We start from the raw sequence: 14,907 nt of genomic DNA on the forward strand, positions 1-14,907 counted from the left end.
AACTTGCAGAAGATGTCAAAGTAAAGGAAATGTTGTTAATAAGCAGTTAATGTGTTCAGTCCTTACTTCCACTAGAAATTTTGTATTCAGAGATGTCGAGAACACTTGAAATTCTGTATTACGCCGTTTCTTGATTTAGAAGATACCTGAATGTACCTCAGCATGTGTTAAATGCTTTGTATTTTATATTTAAAGTACAAATCACATGTTTTTTCTTCCTTTACATAATCAGAAATAAAAGCAGAGAATTGTATTATGACAACAAAACACTACAAAAAGGGTCATTTTTTGGTGTGTATAAATATTATGTCAAATCTTGATATTAGTTATCTTAAGCAATTTTTATTTAAATGAAAAGCTAAAATACCTGTATTGATTTGACCACAATTCCTGTGCATTTTCACTTCAAAGCATTCTGTTCTTACATGCAAAGACAGTGTTGTTAACCCTTGGAACAGAGGGGAAACAAAATTAAATCAGTTTCTTCAGACTGATTTTTGTTAAAGGAATTAAAATTGTAATTCAACTTTTGTGTTCCTGAGTCTTCAAACAAGGAAAACTAGAACATTTTTTTCATTCCTAACTTTTCTGAATTTCAGGTGCTAGAAATGAGCAAGACCTGAGCTGGTTTCACTGTAGCTGTTCATATAATTCTGAAAATGACAAGAATAATGGCAATGCCACACTGCAGCTGCTTGAAATATCTACTGCTGTAGGCTCTTCTGCAGAAGCTCTTTTTAAAAAAGAGAAAAATAAATTTAAAATGGGATTGATTAAGGAGAATTGATTATTACTTAATAGAAGGGCATATGTGATGAGAGAACCCAAATGCTCAAGAGTTTCTTAAAGTGGAAAAAAGGAGGTAGGAAGAAAGGCAGTTTTTGCACCACCACCCCCCCCCCCCCCCCCCCCCCCCCCCCCCGATGTCTTTTCTTGCTGGACAGGTTTTAAGCTTCTCATTGTGCTAGTAGACAAAGACCTTAAAAAGTTGAATCTTTAAGAGATGTCTTACTAAGTTTTCTTGAAAAGAATCCCAAAGGACTTCCATTTTTATTCTCGTTAAGTTCTAGTAGTAGTGACATCATCACAGTAAGGTGTGATCACCTTAAGATACTTCTTGAAGTTAAGTTTTGCATGTGGTTTGTTCCATAATCTTTCCAGATGGTTGATTATTATTGCTGGATTAATGCTTTTTATACTACTAAAGGATAAACTTTTTTACCCAGCTGTTGCAAAGCATGATGTCGCATGTGAGCAGAAAATATTGAAAATTTATTTTTAATGTCTTGTTTGAAGTTTATTTCTGAGAAAGTTTGTTCTTTTGTAGAAATGAGCTCTGCCTCTTGGTAGAAGGTTTTGCTGGCCTGAAGAAGAATCTTCAAACATGTCCAGAGCTTAGGTGACACTGAGGTAGCCTAGTTTCAGAATACTGAGTACTTAAAGAAAGGGACAAGTACCATATGCTGGTTTTAGCTGGAAACTTCTGTAAAGTGTCCATTTTCTGTGGAAGTACACTATTGTGAACCTATAGCTAGGGTTTCTAAAAACCTAATTGTCTTGACCAGATACTGTGCACTGTAAGTCAAGTGGAAGAGTGGGGGAAGCATAAGTAACAAATCCAGTCATATCTGTTAGAATAATACAGAATCATAGAATAATTTAGGTTTAAAGATCATTTAGTCTGCCCCTCTGCCATCTGTTTGGGGCATTGTTGTGAAGGGCAAGGACATCTTTCATTAGATCAAGTTGCTCAAAGCTCCGTCCAACCTGATGGTGGCATTTAGTATTATTCAGAATTTATGTACAGTTCAGAAGAAGGCTCTGAGAATAAAAGGATAACATTTAGATTATTTATTAACCAGGGAAGTGTTTCATTTCTTATGTATTGCTTAATACAGGTGTAATGTGAATTTGTTGCTTTACAGAATGAACTTTTTCAGTCTTAAAGTACCTACTGTCTGCCTCTCATACTGTACACAGTATGCTAATTGCCGAGCACTTCTCTTCACACAAATTATATCTGTTCAAAATAATAGCAATACAATAAGCCTTACTGGGTTTACACAGGATTTGAAAAGGCTGGTCAGTCCACAGTGGAGGATCAGGTTTTATCTCCTCTAAACCCCAGACCACCAGCAGGCACTCAATATCCTCCAAATCTTTTCTAATACTTAGTATCTGAATACTATTAATACTGTTTTCTGTTTTTTAGCCTTCCTATAAAAGAATACAATTTCTCTTCCTGTATGCACCACACATTTTTAGTGTATGTCTACTCAGTTTTAAATAAACTTAGAGTTTGAGTGGTTTGACTACATATTTCAGAACAGCATTCTCATTGAGTAATTTGTTAGATAAAAGTAGGGTTGTTGGTTTCTCCCCCCAAATATTTAGAATTTCCTTCTACATTCAAAGCAATTTGCAATTATTATCATCAGTGTCTGAGATGGGCATTTCCCAACAGGAAATCTGGTCTTTGGGCTTTATCTGAATTCATAACGCCCGTTTATTCTGTCTTATCTTTGTATGTGTTGTAATGGCCTTACATTGCAGTCATACAAGGCAAAAAGAAAATGTGTATAAATTCTTCATGTTTATTATGTCGCTGGTAATTTAAAAACCTTCTCCAAGGGAGCGATGCTTCATCTATGGTTCAGCTTTCCCCATGCTGTATCAGAATTAGCGTTAAGCCAGAGGCCATCTGTGTAGCATTCAGTGTTTCTCTGGCTACATCTATATCAGTGTATTAAGTGTCCCTGAGGCTAATTAACACAAAATGGCTCCTGTCCATACTCTTAGCCCCAAAACAGGTGGCTATATCCAAATTTACTTCTGAGAATGGTACCCTGACCACAGGTAGCTTCTGAACGGTGCCTTTAAATTGCTTGAAAGAATGCTAATTGGCCTGGACAGAAATTGTTTCAGGCCCTTTTCTAACAATTTAGTGGTACGAGCAGTTCATTTCCATGCATGGGAATGCTCCACAGCACTGTTGATTTCACTAGTATAGATGTGTAGCCTTTACAACTTCAGACAGCTAAATCAATACATTACCTCTTTATCATCATCTCTAAAATTGTACTTAGCTGCATTCTCAGAATACATTGGCATACTTTAAGCCTATAATTTTATGTATTGTTAACATGATCAAAAGAGGTAAAATTAGTTGTTATTTTAGCTTCAGTCTGGGTATGTTTGTGTTTATTTAAAACATACAGATTTAAGTTGAAAGTTGTTATGAAGGCCAGATTGCATTCCTTCTTACAAACTAATTTGTGGTAAGATCTTGAGATAAAGAAGGGACTCTCTCCCAAGGCAGTTTTTTTTTCTTCTCCATGTAGAATTTAAAGAATTTATGTTCCTATTGTGCAGAATCCCAGCAGGATCCTCTTAATCAGTTGTTTGGGTTTTTTTTTTAAAAATTCCATTCTCACTTTTTTTCAGGAATGTTTGATTCATCTGGTAAAGTGTTCAAGAATTAATTAATTGTCATGGTTTTGTATGATTTGCCACGTAAATAGGGACATATAAATGAGTACATTTGTGTTGATTACGTGGTCAAAGTGTGGAATACAGATGAGCAGAGAAATAGTGAATAGATTTAATTACAGGAAAAGACTGATTCATAAGATGAAGACAGAAAAGCACAACTGTTACAATTGCTGATTCTGTGCAGAATCTAATGATGAATTTACAAATAGTTACACGAGGTGAAAAAATGGCATGGCAAGGTATTTTTATAAAAGACTTACAGATTCAGTAAATTTAAGAAGCAGCCTTTATAAGCATTAGAAATCAATAATTTTATTTTATTCTGTGTTTTATGCTTTTATTTAATAACTGCTGAACAATCAAGGCTGAAGGAGGTATTGTGGAAACGTTTACCATGGTGGCTGGAGCAGTTGCCAAAATCTAGAAAACCTATTTTTAGACTGCTGTTTTCATGAGATTTAAATCTACAAATACTATTCTCTTGTATAATATCCTTCTAATTACTAGGCTTCCTATGGGAACCTTATCAGCCCTTCTTGTCTAAGTATTGCCAGAATGTAGCAAAGAGTGTCCATTAATAATAGGCCAGAGAGAAAGGAACATTTTCCAATAATTAAGATAGTACTTTGCCTGTGTAGAGTCTGGAGTTTGATGCCTTATTCTAGAAATGGCTGATGTGTTTTGCATTAAGTGCATGAGCAAAGTTTCTGTTGGCACAGTTACAATGAAATATGCAAATATGAGGTATTATAAAATTTTTAGTGTTTTAAGTCTAAAGAGTGTTTTTGTCTTTTTATTTCGGTCTGAAAAGTGTGTAATATTCCTAAATTTCAGAAACATGCAAGATAAGTATTTACAGTTGAAACAAAGTACTCAGATCTTTGCAGTTGGGAAAGATTCCAGTTTAGCAAAGAGCTTTGAGTAAGTGTGTAATTGCGTGTGACGTAAGAGCATTCACGTGTTGTGATATTTTGTTAGGTTGTGACTTTATATGAGTATTTTATTTTGTGTTGCCAAGACGAGGTGAATGGCTATTACCTTCTGCAATATTGTAGATACCTGTGTTATTTTAAATGGTTTGAGGGAATCTCAAAGAACTGGAAATTCTCGGTAGGATAAATTCTTTTCAGGGTATTGTTGTTGTCGTTGTTGTGTAAATAACTTTAATGTAATGGCTAGCAGGCAGAAAATCAATGAATTTACTTCTCACATGCAAAAAACCTCCCAGTCTACTTTAGCTAAAAACATTAATGAAGTCCTTGAAAGTGCACAAGGGGAATGCTTCTTAGTTTTGTTGTGCAAATACCAGCTCCTTCTATGTATTCGGTAATGGAACTGTGAACTAAAGACAACAGGGAATTGCCTCCTTAATTGTAGGTAATACAGGGCCAGTTTGCATTCTGAAATTGGGGAAAAAGCTAAGACTGAATTGCAATAGAAATTTTCTGTTTGGTGAGAGTAGCTCTTCAGCGAATGCTCTGACAGAATATTGTATTGCTGTAATAAGCATTGTTTCTTTCTCTGCCTTCTTTTGTGTTACGTGGAAGAGAAAAAAAGGCAAAAACCTTTCTCTAATTTAAAATGTCATAATAGTTAAACATGAGATGTAGTGGAAAAATGAATCTGTAGGTGTTCGAATAGTTTTCTTCATATAGTTAAGTATTTGTATGTTGCTTTTATAGCTTTATAGTCGGTAGGTCTTCCAGCCAATTTAACAACTACTTGAGTGTTCACAGTTCTGAAAGTTAAGTAACTTTGTACAACAGTAGACATTAAATGTGTGCACATGTATTTGCATTAAAATGTCTTTATGTATGTAGTTGTTTATTTCGGGAAATACTTCTGGAAGGCTTGGTTGTGTTATCTGCAGTCATCAAAGCCCATAATGTGTTTAATGTACTTTTGCTTGCTTCTAATTTTGTGAGCAACTGTAAGATTTTTTTTGTTTGTTGTTGTTTTAATATTTGGCAAAATATGAGCCACTGTTTTTAATGGAAGTGCCCAGCTTTAAAACATGCTCCAAGTTATCACACTGTGTAGGAATGATAACTTTGTGTTATGAATTTTTTAAAAATATGTTTGTATTCTTTTATGTGTATATTTATACATATATTTTAAAATATTTCCACATTAAATACGCTTATTAGATAAATATATTTGTTGCTGTCAAAACACCACTAGGTCCTAGGATATGTTTGTGAAAGAATTCATGTAAACAAGTGACTTTTATTTATTTACTTTGACTCTTGACTTAGTGACCTAAATAGTGTTCACTGAAAGCAAGTTTTTACATTCTGTGCAAACTCTGCATTATAAGACATGGTGTGTGTGTCTAATGCTATGTAGGAAGCTGTATTTAGTTGAAAGTATTATTATTACTATATCACAATATATCTTACAGTGTAGAGACATTCATTTGTATCACTACCAGCTCTGCAGTGCATATAGGAATACTGAAAATTGTTGTAGAAACTTTCATAATGCAGTGGCATTTGAGATTTCAGTGGCTGTCTGAAACCAGGTGGCTGGTGTTGGTGGTAGTGTGTTACTGTGACTTGCTTTGGGCAAGGCACACAATGCTTAGTTGTAATTCCCTGCACATGCCTGCAGTGATTGCTAACATGTGGCACCATTTGTGTTAGTGCATCTTTGCCGTTCAGATAGTCTCTCGTGTTCAGGCATGTACAGTACAGGTGGTACTGTAGATTGTTTCTCAAAATAGAGAAACTTAGGGTTTTTTCTAGAACTTGCAAGTGTGTTACGAAGACAGCAAAAAACATGTTGAGGATTCTGATGTTTTGTTTGAAGAGCTAAACTCAAACAGCAGTGATGTTTGACAGACTTGATGAGCTGTCACCCTACATGGCAACACAATGACTATAATATTAATAAAGTTAATACATCTGGGAATTGCCTTTGTTGAAACGTTAATCCCCAGATATAGGCTGTGTGGAGACTTTCCCATGCAGTCCCTCTGCCAGATTTGGCCACAGGATTTAAGAGGAGTTAGAGAAAGTTAAAAGAATGTAGAAGTAGGACTAAAATGGCTTTCAGCTAGTATTTTCGCTAACAAATTTTCATAGTGAATGAAACTTTTGCCTTTTATTTTAGGACTTCTTTCTCCCTCCTCCTTCCTGCTGTAACAGCATAGAGTTTCTCTTAATGTAGAGATGGTCAAAATACCTGTTTTCTTCTCCTGTTCTCAATTATGCAGTGTATTTATCTGTGTTCCTGGTAGTGGAGTTTCTTCAGAGGCTTATGTTGTCCCCCAGCCACCCCAGTCTTTTGAAGTTGCGCTCCAGCATGCATACTTTATTTGGCTGGCATATGTCTTCTATTACTTTCCTTCTAAACTGGAGCTTTATTAGTATGAAAGCATAAAATAGTGTCTTAATTTCTTTCCTCTTAGTGTTCCCATAGATATTAAGAATGTATTTTTGGTAACTTTAGAATTGATTTCTATTTTTTCTCCTTAGAAGCATTGTTTCTTTTGCTTGTTCTAATATCTAACAAAGTAAAACTTCCAGAATTGCTGAAGCTCATTAATTTTACACTTCTTTTTCTAACAATAAATAATATATCTTGCCTTAACAAAAATTCAGGACTTCGTGAAGGCATGTATTTGGTTTTCTTCTGTTTGCAAAGGCTTCTTGGTAAGTTAAGAACTTTTAAACCAAATTTCAAGTAAACCACGAATTGGACCGTCTATCATGTAGTCTCACATAACCTATGTTACAAAATGTTGACACATTTAAATTCCATTGTATGCAATTGTAGTTTGTACGTGGAGCTGTATAAAGGTCTTGGCCCAAGTTTAGTCTGCACAGGGCCTTCTGAGTTTTGCTCACAGTTCTCCTAATGTGACAGAATGTTGTTGGGGTAGAGGCTGGAGTGGTGGAGTCCCTGGTATGGTGCATATGGTCTGACGGGGCTGCATGAGAACAGACTCCAGAACAGGCCAGCTCAGACTGGAGTACAGTGTTCTGCAGCCACACAGTGGAGCACCTGGCCAGATGTTTGAAAAGCACAACTGTTGGTGTTTCATACTCATTTGGCAAGCTGGCCCAATAAAGCTTTAAGAGTCTCGATTTGTCAGCCTGTCTTATTAGGTGGTCACAGTAAGCCAGAAAACCAAAGAAATGCTGCTGAGAATCACAATGCGGAGTGTTTCATGGGGTGCATTATGTGAGAGACTCAGTTTCTGAGGTAGATAATGCGAAAATGGAAAACGCACAAATATTGTTTTGAAGGATTCAGCTGCAAACATCAGTTGTGACAATAATTGGATGTAACTGTTGAATTGGAATTCATGGTGCCCTTGGGGCCAAGGAAAAAAGCCCTGAAAAGGTTGCTTGGCAAAACACTCAGATGCGAAATCCGGTTTGAGGCAGCTTGTTGGTGTATGCTAAAAATTTGGGCAGAGCCTTGAAGCAGGTTGTTGACTGGAATTTCCAGGAACTAGTTAGGATAATTCTTGGGACAGACTTTTTGTTAATGAGTAAATTACTTGGGGCAGCTGCAGCAGCAGCTTTGTTAAGTTCTAAGCAGGAGTTTAATTCCAGAGTGCGGCACCAGTCTCCATTGAGTGCACTAGCGGCAGGAGAGTTGAATATAAACGCTTTGGCCCTGCTGAGAGCAGGGACCAAACGCTCTGTGATTAAAATACTGCCTGCTATTAGGCTTCATAAATGGATCAGATTTTCAAGGAACTGTAGCAGGCATAGATTCATGGTATATGACTGTAATGGATTGTTTGATAAAGACGACGTCTTTTTAAAAAGGTTGCAGCTTTTGATTGGCACCACAAGTTCACAGGTTGTCCCTTGTGAAGAAGCCAGATGTACAACTGGGTAAACCATGCATGAGTGCAAGTACCAGTGCACGTATTAAGGAGAAATATTATTGGAAGCTTAAGAGGTATTTGGGGTTTTGAGTTCAAAATCTTACAATAGTAGGTAGCTTTTAAATCCCCACACACACCCCACGCCCCAGCTACGTCCAAGCATGGACTGAAAATGGTTCTGAAAATTTTCCGGTTGGCATGGCATTGCCACCAGCAATTCCTTAGTGCTTCAGGTCAGGGCAAGAGTCACGTAAAATTAGGGGCAAAGAGAGACAGTGTGCAACAATTCTCACTTAGGGTGACACAGACTGGAATATGGACTAGTGTGAAATCCTTATTACAGTAAGGATTTTGTCTCATGATTATCTAGGCTGTTGTTGAGAATAGGATTGCAGATAGGGAGACGGGATGCAAGAGAATGAGAAGGGAGAGTGTGTCTGTCTGTCTTCTTAAGAGAAGGTGTTCAGGCTAATAGAATTGGTTCAAGTTCATGTTGTCAGCCCCCTGCTAATAATGCTGCCAAAAAGGCAGTTTCAAGAAAGGTCAGGTGGAGAGCTCTGGTAGGAATGGCACCTGCTTGTTCTTCTTTTGAATACAAAGGTAAGGAATTGATAGTTGGACTGTGATGGTTCGTGCCGGCACTGTTTTGCCAGGCACTCACTTAATATATATTTGTCAAATTTACTGTGTCTTGGCATAGGGAGCCAAAATACTCAAAGAAGCCAGATATTTTATACTGTTACATAAAATAAGTTGACAAATGCAAAGGAAGTATGTGATGGACTCTAAATTTTCACTGGGTTACCATAGTGATCTAAAAGTCAGATTATTTTTTTTTAATTCAGCTTCTCTACTTTTGTGAGATGCAGATTCAAAAGGTACCAGAAATGTTCCCCAGGCCTTAGCTTGAGAGCTTGCAGTAATGTAATGTAAGACCATTCAGGGTTACTGTTGGTAGTGAAGTCTATGTGCCACTGGCTGTACCTTAGTATAAACTTCCTTTTATTAGTATTTTTTCCCAAATATCTGAAAACAAGCCTGAAAGTAACTTCGCTGAATAAAATCCTCTGTTGTTACTTAAGTAGGTATTTTTGATGGACAAAAATATTACTTATCTTCATAAACTTATTTTCCCACAAACTTAAATGGAACAAAATGACTTAACTGAAGTTCTGTCAGAGGAACAGAACGTGTAATATGTGAATTTGATTTTCAAAAGGGTGTGATCTTTTGATTTCCAGCTTAAGGGATCCTTTAAAGGAACATGTTTTCAGAAAGCATTGAAATCACTGGCCCTTCAAAAAGTAGCCAGCCTTCACATGTCTACCTACGTATTTTCCCATTTCTCAGTACTTTGCATATCCTGTAGTTCTACCTATTCACCAGATGTGCGTGTGTGTGTGTGTTCTGTTGTTTTTGGGTGTTGGTGGTTTTTTTTGTGGGTTTTGTTTTGGAGGGGTGGGTTTTTTTGGGTGTGTGGGTCTTTTTGGGGTGTCTTTAGTTTTTGTTGGGGTTTTGTTTGTTTGTTTGAAGTTAAGCCTCTCAGAACAGAGTTGTGATCCAAACTGGAAGGCAGTTGTGGCTGTAAATTGCCACTGGGTTTCATTGCATTTCAGTTGAATATTTTGGATCATGTGTACACTGGGTTAACGCCAGTTCAAGATGCCATGCTAACAGTGTGGAGCACTTTTCAATGTATGTACATAAGGCAGTTTTCCTCATTATTAGTAATTTCATTCCAGGCCTTAGTTTAGTTAGTTGCTTTAGGGGTTTTTTTTGTATACATTAGCTGCATCTTTCTTTCTCGGGGCCTAATCATTCAGTTGGCATTGAAATTAAGAGAGGCAGTTGGAAGATTAAGGACCTGTATTGTTGATGTATAAAGCCTATGACTTCACTAAATTAAAGAAGCATTTTGAATTCATAAAAACCTTTTTCAGTGATCAAAGTATATGTTTCCAGTCTATAGCTACAGATTTGAGTTGTTTTGAAACATGAGATTAGCCTTTTGTGACTATCTGATTATAGTTTATGAGCTTTTGCACAACTGTTTTTCAGTAATAGAAAAGCTCCATTTATTATTCTTAAATTTCTTGTATCTTTACAGCAAGACCTGTCTATATGATAACCATTCTGCTGTTTGCACAGTAGCTGTATGCAGGACTGGTAAGATTAGAATTTAAGACTAGTAAAGCTCATTTACAAGCTAATTTACAAAGCTCCTTCTCTGCACTAAAATTCCAGGTCATGTGTTCTCTCTGCAGGAAACAAAAAGGAGGGTTTGAAGGAATGAGGTCTGTACAGCTGTATGTAAAGAGTTGGTACTGATGTAGCATAAAGGAATCATACTACAGCAATCTATTATGGTCTGTTTGTTATGGTTGAAATTCAGTACTGCAGTGCTGTTAAACTCAATGGATTGAGAAGTAGTGAAATACCCTACCTCTAAACTAGCAGTATCTTAAAAGGTGTAAGTGTATGTGTTAAAGGTGGGGAAGGTATTTCTATTTGTTATGTGGGGTTTGTTGTTTTTTGTTTGGTTTTGGGTGGGTTTTTTTTTTTGGGGGGGGGGGGGGTTGCTTGGGGTTTTTTTTAGCCTTTTTAACTGATGTTTTGGAGCCGTTGGGAGCTTTGTTTTGTTTTGTTTGTGGTTTTTTGCTTGGCGAACTTGGTTAGTTTGGGTGAGATAGGAAAGAGGGAGTGCTCGTTGAAGATTCGGTAAATTGAGTAACAACAAAAAGAGCTGAGAATTTAACAAAGTGAAGTTGGTACTTGCAGTGTAGTAGGGAAAAATCAGATCATCATTTAAGGTTGATTTGAATTGTGGTTTCCTATGATGTATTAAATAAGACCTTTGTGAGAACGTTGTGAGAGTTGTCAACACTGAAAAAAGCCCCAACCGTTTGTTTGCAAAGGTATTTTAATTTATACATAAAATTTTTCTCCCCCCCCCAATTTCTTAATCAAACTGAGTCAGAGGCAGTGTAATTTTTTGGCTTTGGAGATGGAAGAAGGAAAGCAGATTTTGAAATTACAGAGTTTCTGTGTTTGGCAGAACTGTTTTAACACATTTTAATAAAGTGGGTATTAACAGAGGAACACATCCAGGATGTTCGTATTGTTCCACTCTGCTGGGACATGGCTTTAATAAAAAGCATAAGGTTCAGTTTTTGTATTTTAAAGTATGGAACAACATGGATTATTTTTTGATATATAAGGTGCCTTTTTTTAAAAAAATGCTTTAATACCTATTCATTCTTGGTAGAATGGGTAAGTCCAGCGAAAGATGGCAGTAGATTTGCAAACTGTGCTTTGAGTACTGTGTGTGTTTCTGTATAGGGATTTTTACTTCATCTTACTAAATGTTCTTGTGAAATCTTGCATTCAGTAATGAAAGTGTTTTATGCTAAGCTTAAGCTTTGAGTCAGACCAACAAATATGAGGAAATTAGATGTAGCCACAGCACTTCTGAAGTCCTGTTAGACAGGCTGAGGCAGAATAGCTTCTGCCAGTGTAGAAATAGTACATGCATGTCATCTCCTTGCCATACTCAGCTGTGTATGCCTGCTGTTTACCCTGCATCTACTCTAGTGTTCATCTGACCCTTGTTCTGCTTGAAAAATCAGTGGCAAGCTGACATGGAATCCTCTTAGTTTGCTGAATGAGCTCTCTGAAGAGTCAGAAACTGAATGGTCAGAAGGAGGGAAAGTCAGTCTCTCTCTGAGCTACTCCTTTAGGTCTTGATCATGAACACACATTTATGTAGACACTGTTTAAATTGATTTGACTTATAATAGATTTGATCAATCTGATTCAGGACTTTGTGAAGGCCATATCTTTTCCTCAATTTCAACAGCTTTTGATGATCTTACAGGAGTACAAAGCAAGGCCTACGTTTGTGCATGTGTAGGAAAGATCAGCTGTAGATTTTTAGGGTTCTTTTTTTTTTTTCCCTTTTTTTTTTTTTGCTTGGTATCAAAGTTAGACTAGTTCTGTGAAATCATCTTTTCAATGTCGCTCACCTCAGTTACAGTACAAACTCATTCAAACCACGACCACAGTCATGATGACAGATTCAGTGATTGAACTGTTTGAAAGACAACAAACAAATGCTGGTAGCACACAGAAGACTAGATTTTTGTGGTGAGCAGCATTTAATTGAAAGTATTTTAACTGTTCCCATGGTTCATTTAGAACCACTCTAAGTGGGAGATATTGTGGCCCTACATGCAATTAGACTTGGAGATAGTTCAGGACCCTGCACAACTGTGTTCTTTCTCAAGATGTTAGAAGCCGCTGTTAAGTTTATCTTAAAATGCCAATCACTAATGCATACAGGTGGGAATTTAGCCTGTCAGAATACATAAGCCACTGGTATTTTTTCAGTTCATAGTCACTACAATATTTTCTGGGTTCAGAATGGTTAGAATAGGGAACAGATGCTGGTCATGACGTAGGTGTATGTAATTAAAACCCATGAGCCTTAAATAAATGTTTCTGTCACTGGAAGAATGAAATCCTTTCTACGTGATTTAAACCCATGGATTTCTAACTTTCACAACTGGAAATGAGTGTTCTATTCCAGTAAACCTTGGGGTTTGTAGCTGTGTTAGGTTATCTACACAGTTATTTTTAGAAACCAGTAGAGAGATGCTTTAGAATGGATTCATGGGACACATAAGATTGCATGGTGCCTTATTCAGCAGGCATTCATTTTTTGACTTTACATTTGACTGTTTGGCTATGCTGCTATAGCTTCATGCTTCCTAAAAATCTTTTTATCATTTGTATTCCACAGTGTGTGTATTTCTCTCTTAGCTACTTTTAGATTGCTTAATCCCATAGTATATTTAATATTAGTCTTAAATGCAGAGGTTGAGCATGGTTCTGAATTGAGCTCTGATGTGCTCACCAGTATATATAACCCACCCATGCACTTCTGTTGTTGTGGTTTGGGTTGTTTTTTTTTTTTTTTCTAGATTTACCCTGAAATGTTTAAGAAGTTCTTAAGTAAATGATAATACAGAAAATGGAAATTGTCACATCTTATCTTTTTGTGTGTGTGTGTGATTGCCATATTCAGTGATGTATGTTCATTTATGGAGTGCTTAACAAGTATGGTATTCCTTGTCTGATAAACTGCAAGAAGGAAATAAAATAATAAAACAGTTACGTAAATACTTAAGTCAGCATCTCTAAATGACCATTTTAATGCAATAAAAAGTTAATTCTTTAGAAGGGAAGTGCACTGTTTTGTGGAAATCAATATAGTGGAAGAGAAAAGCTAGGATTTAGATTTAAAAACCTGTGAGTAGGAGAGTGTTGAGGTATGAGTTTTAAAAAGTTACAAACAACCTAATTCTATAGGATTTCCCTTTTTTGCAGATTTTAAATTGGAATCTAATTTGCATAAATGAGGATTTTTCATTTAAAGATAAAACCTAACCATATTTAAATGTAATTTTTAGTCTGTTAAAATCCCTAAAAGCAAATGATAGTGCAGGGAAGATTTTTGCCGACTCCTTAACTTACTCAAGAGTCTGCATAGTCAGGAGGGTGCTATAGCAGAGGTTCACATAAAAGTAATATATATAGTACTTTGAATATCCTACACACTAGTCAGACATGAATCATAGTTACATGTGATGCAGTATGCCATGTTATGCCTTATTAACTCTGAATTTTTCCCTTTCTTCTGCAATGTACCATTTTCTTAAAAAAAATTGTATTTACTACATTTAAAAGGTGCAGTTATGTGACTGATCTCTCACTTCATGAAATAATTACTAATGTAATGCATGTGACATATTCCCCAGAGGTCAATGACAATACTGTTTTCTTAAAATCTTTCTCATTCACCATGAGTTAATGACTTCAGTGTTTACTAAAAAAATTATACCAAAAGCTTGGGGTTTTTTCTTATATATTAAATACTTGTAACATGTACAAAAAGGAAGGTAAATGTTTTAAATGGTTTCCTGATTATACAATATCTTTATTGCGACTTAATGGACTCAAAATTGTCAGTTTTCAGCACAGTGAAAGTTTGTAAATTTAGGCAGCTTTGCAGTTTGACATAATTTCATGAAGGGTTTTGCAACTACCTATCAGTGTGAAGTTAAGCTACTGTGGGCCTTTTAAGTTGACTTTATATATTGGAGTATAGAAAGTTCTGAAAATTACAGGTTTTAATGGTAAATTATCTGTTGAGTTAATTAGTTTACCAAGCTGGTTGACTGTTTACTTTTGGTATATGTAACTTTTGTGTTTGCAGTCCATTTTCAATACAGTATATCGGCATTTTTTTTTTTTAAGAGGTTTGAAGGGATTTCCAATAGTCATCATTAGCTGCAGCCATGGCTCGGAACTTCTGATCCTGATTTGTTGCGCTCAGTATCCCTGAATTCTCTTACTCTTGTGTAATTGTTAGAACTTGGTATACTGTTTCTCTTTACATCAGGCAAAAAGAAATAAGTATTTTCTGCACTTTACCTCAATATGTGTATTGTTAACCTGCACAGAATAATTTTTATGATGCTTCCACCTGCAGAGTTATCTTGGATAGCAAAAGC

At 36.2% G+C, this 14,907-nt stretch overlaps 1 protein-coding gene across 1 annotated transcript in view; it reads left to right on the forward strand.

Annotated features, from left to right (window-relative positions):
- The window catches only part of ARID2 (AT-rich interaction domain 2), a 105,678-nt gene that overhangs the window by 44,775 nt on the left and 45,996 nt on the right, over window positions 1-14,907 (forward strand). The window lies entirely within an intron of this gene.

The sequence above is a fragment of the Falco naumanni genome, chromosome 5 (assembly GCF_017639655.2).
Source record: "Falco naumanni isolate bFalNau1 chromosome 5, bFalNau1.pat, whole genome shotgun sequence".
Taxonomy (NCBI): domain Eukaryota; kingdom Metazoa; phylum Chordata; class Aves; order Falconiformes; family Falconidae; genus Falco; species Falco naumanni.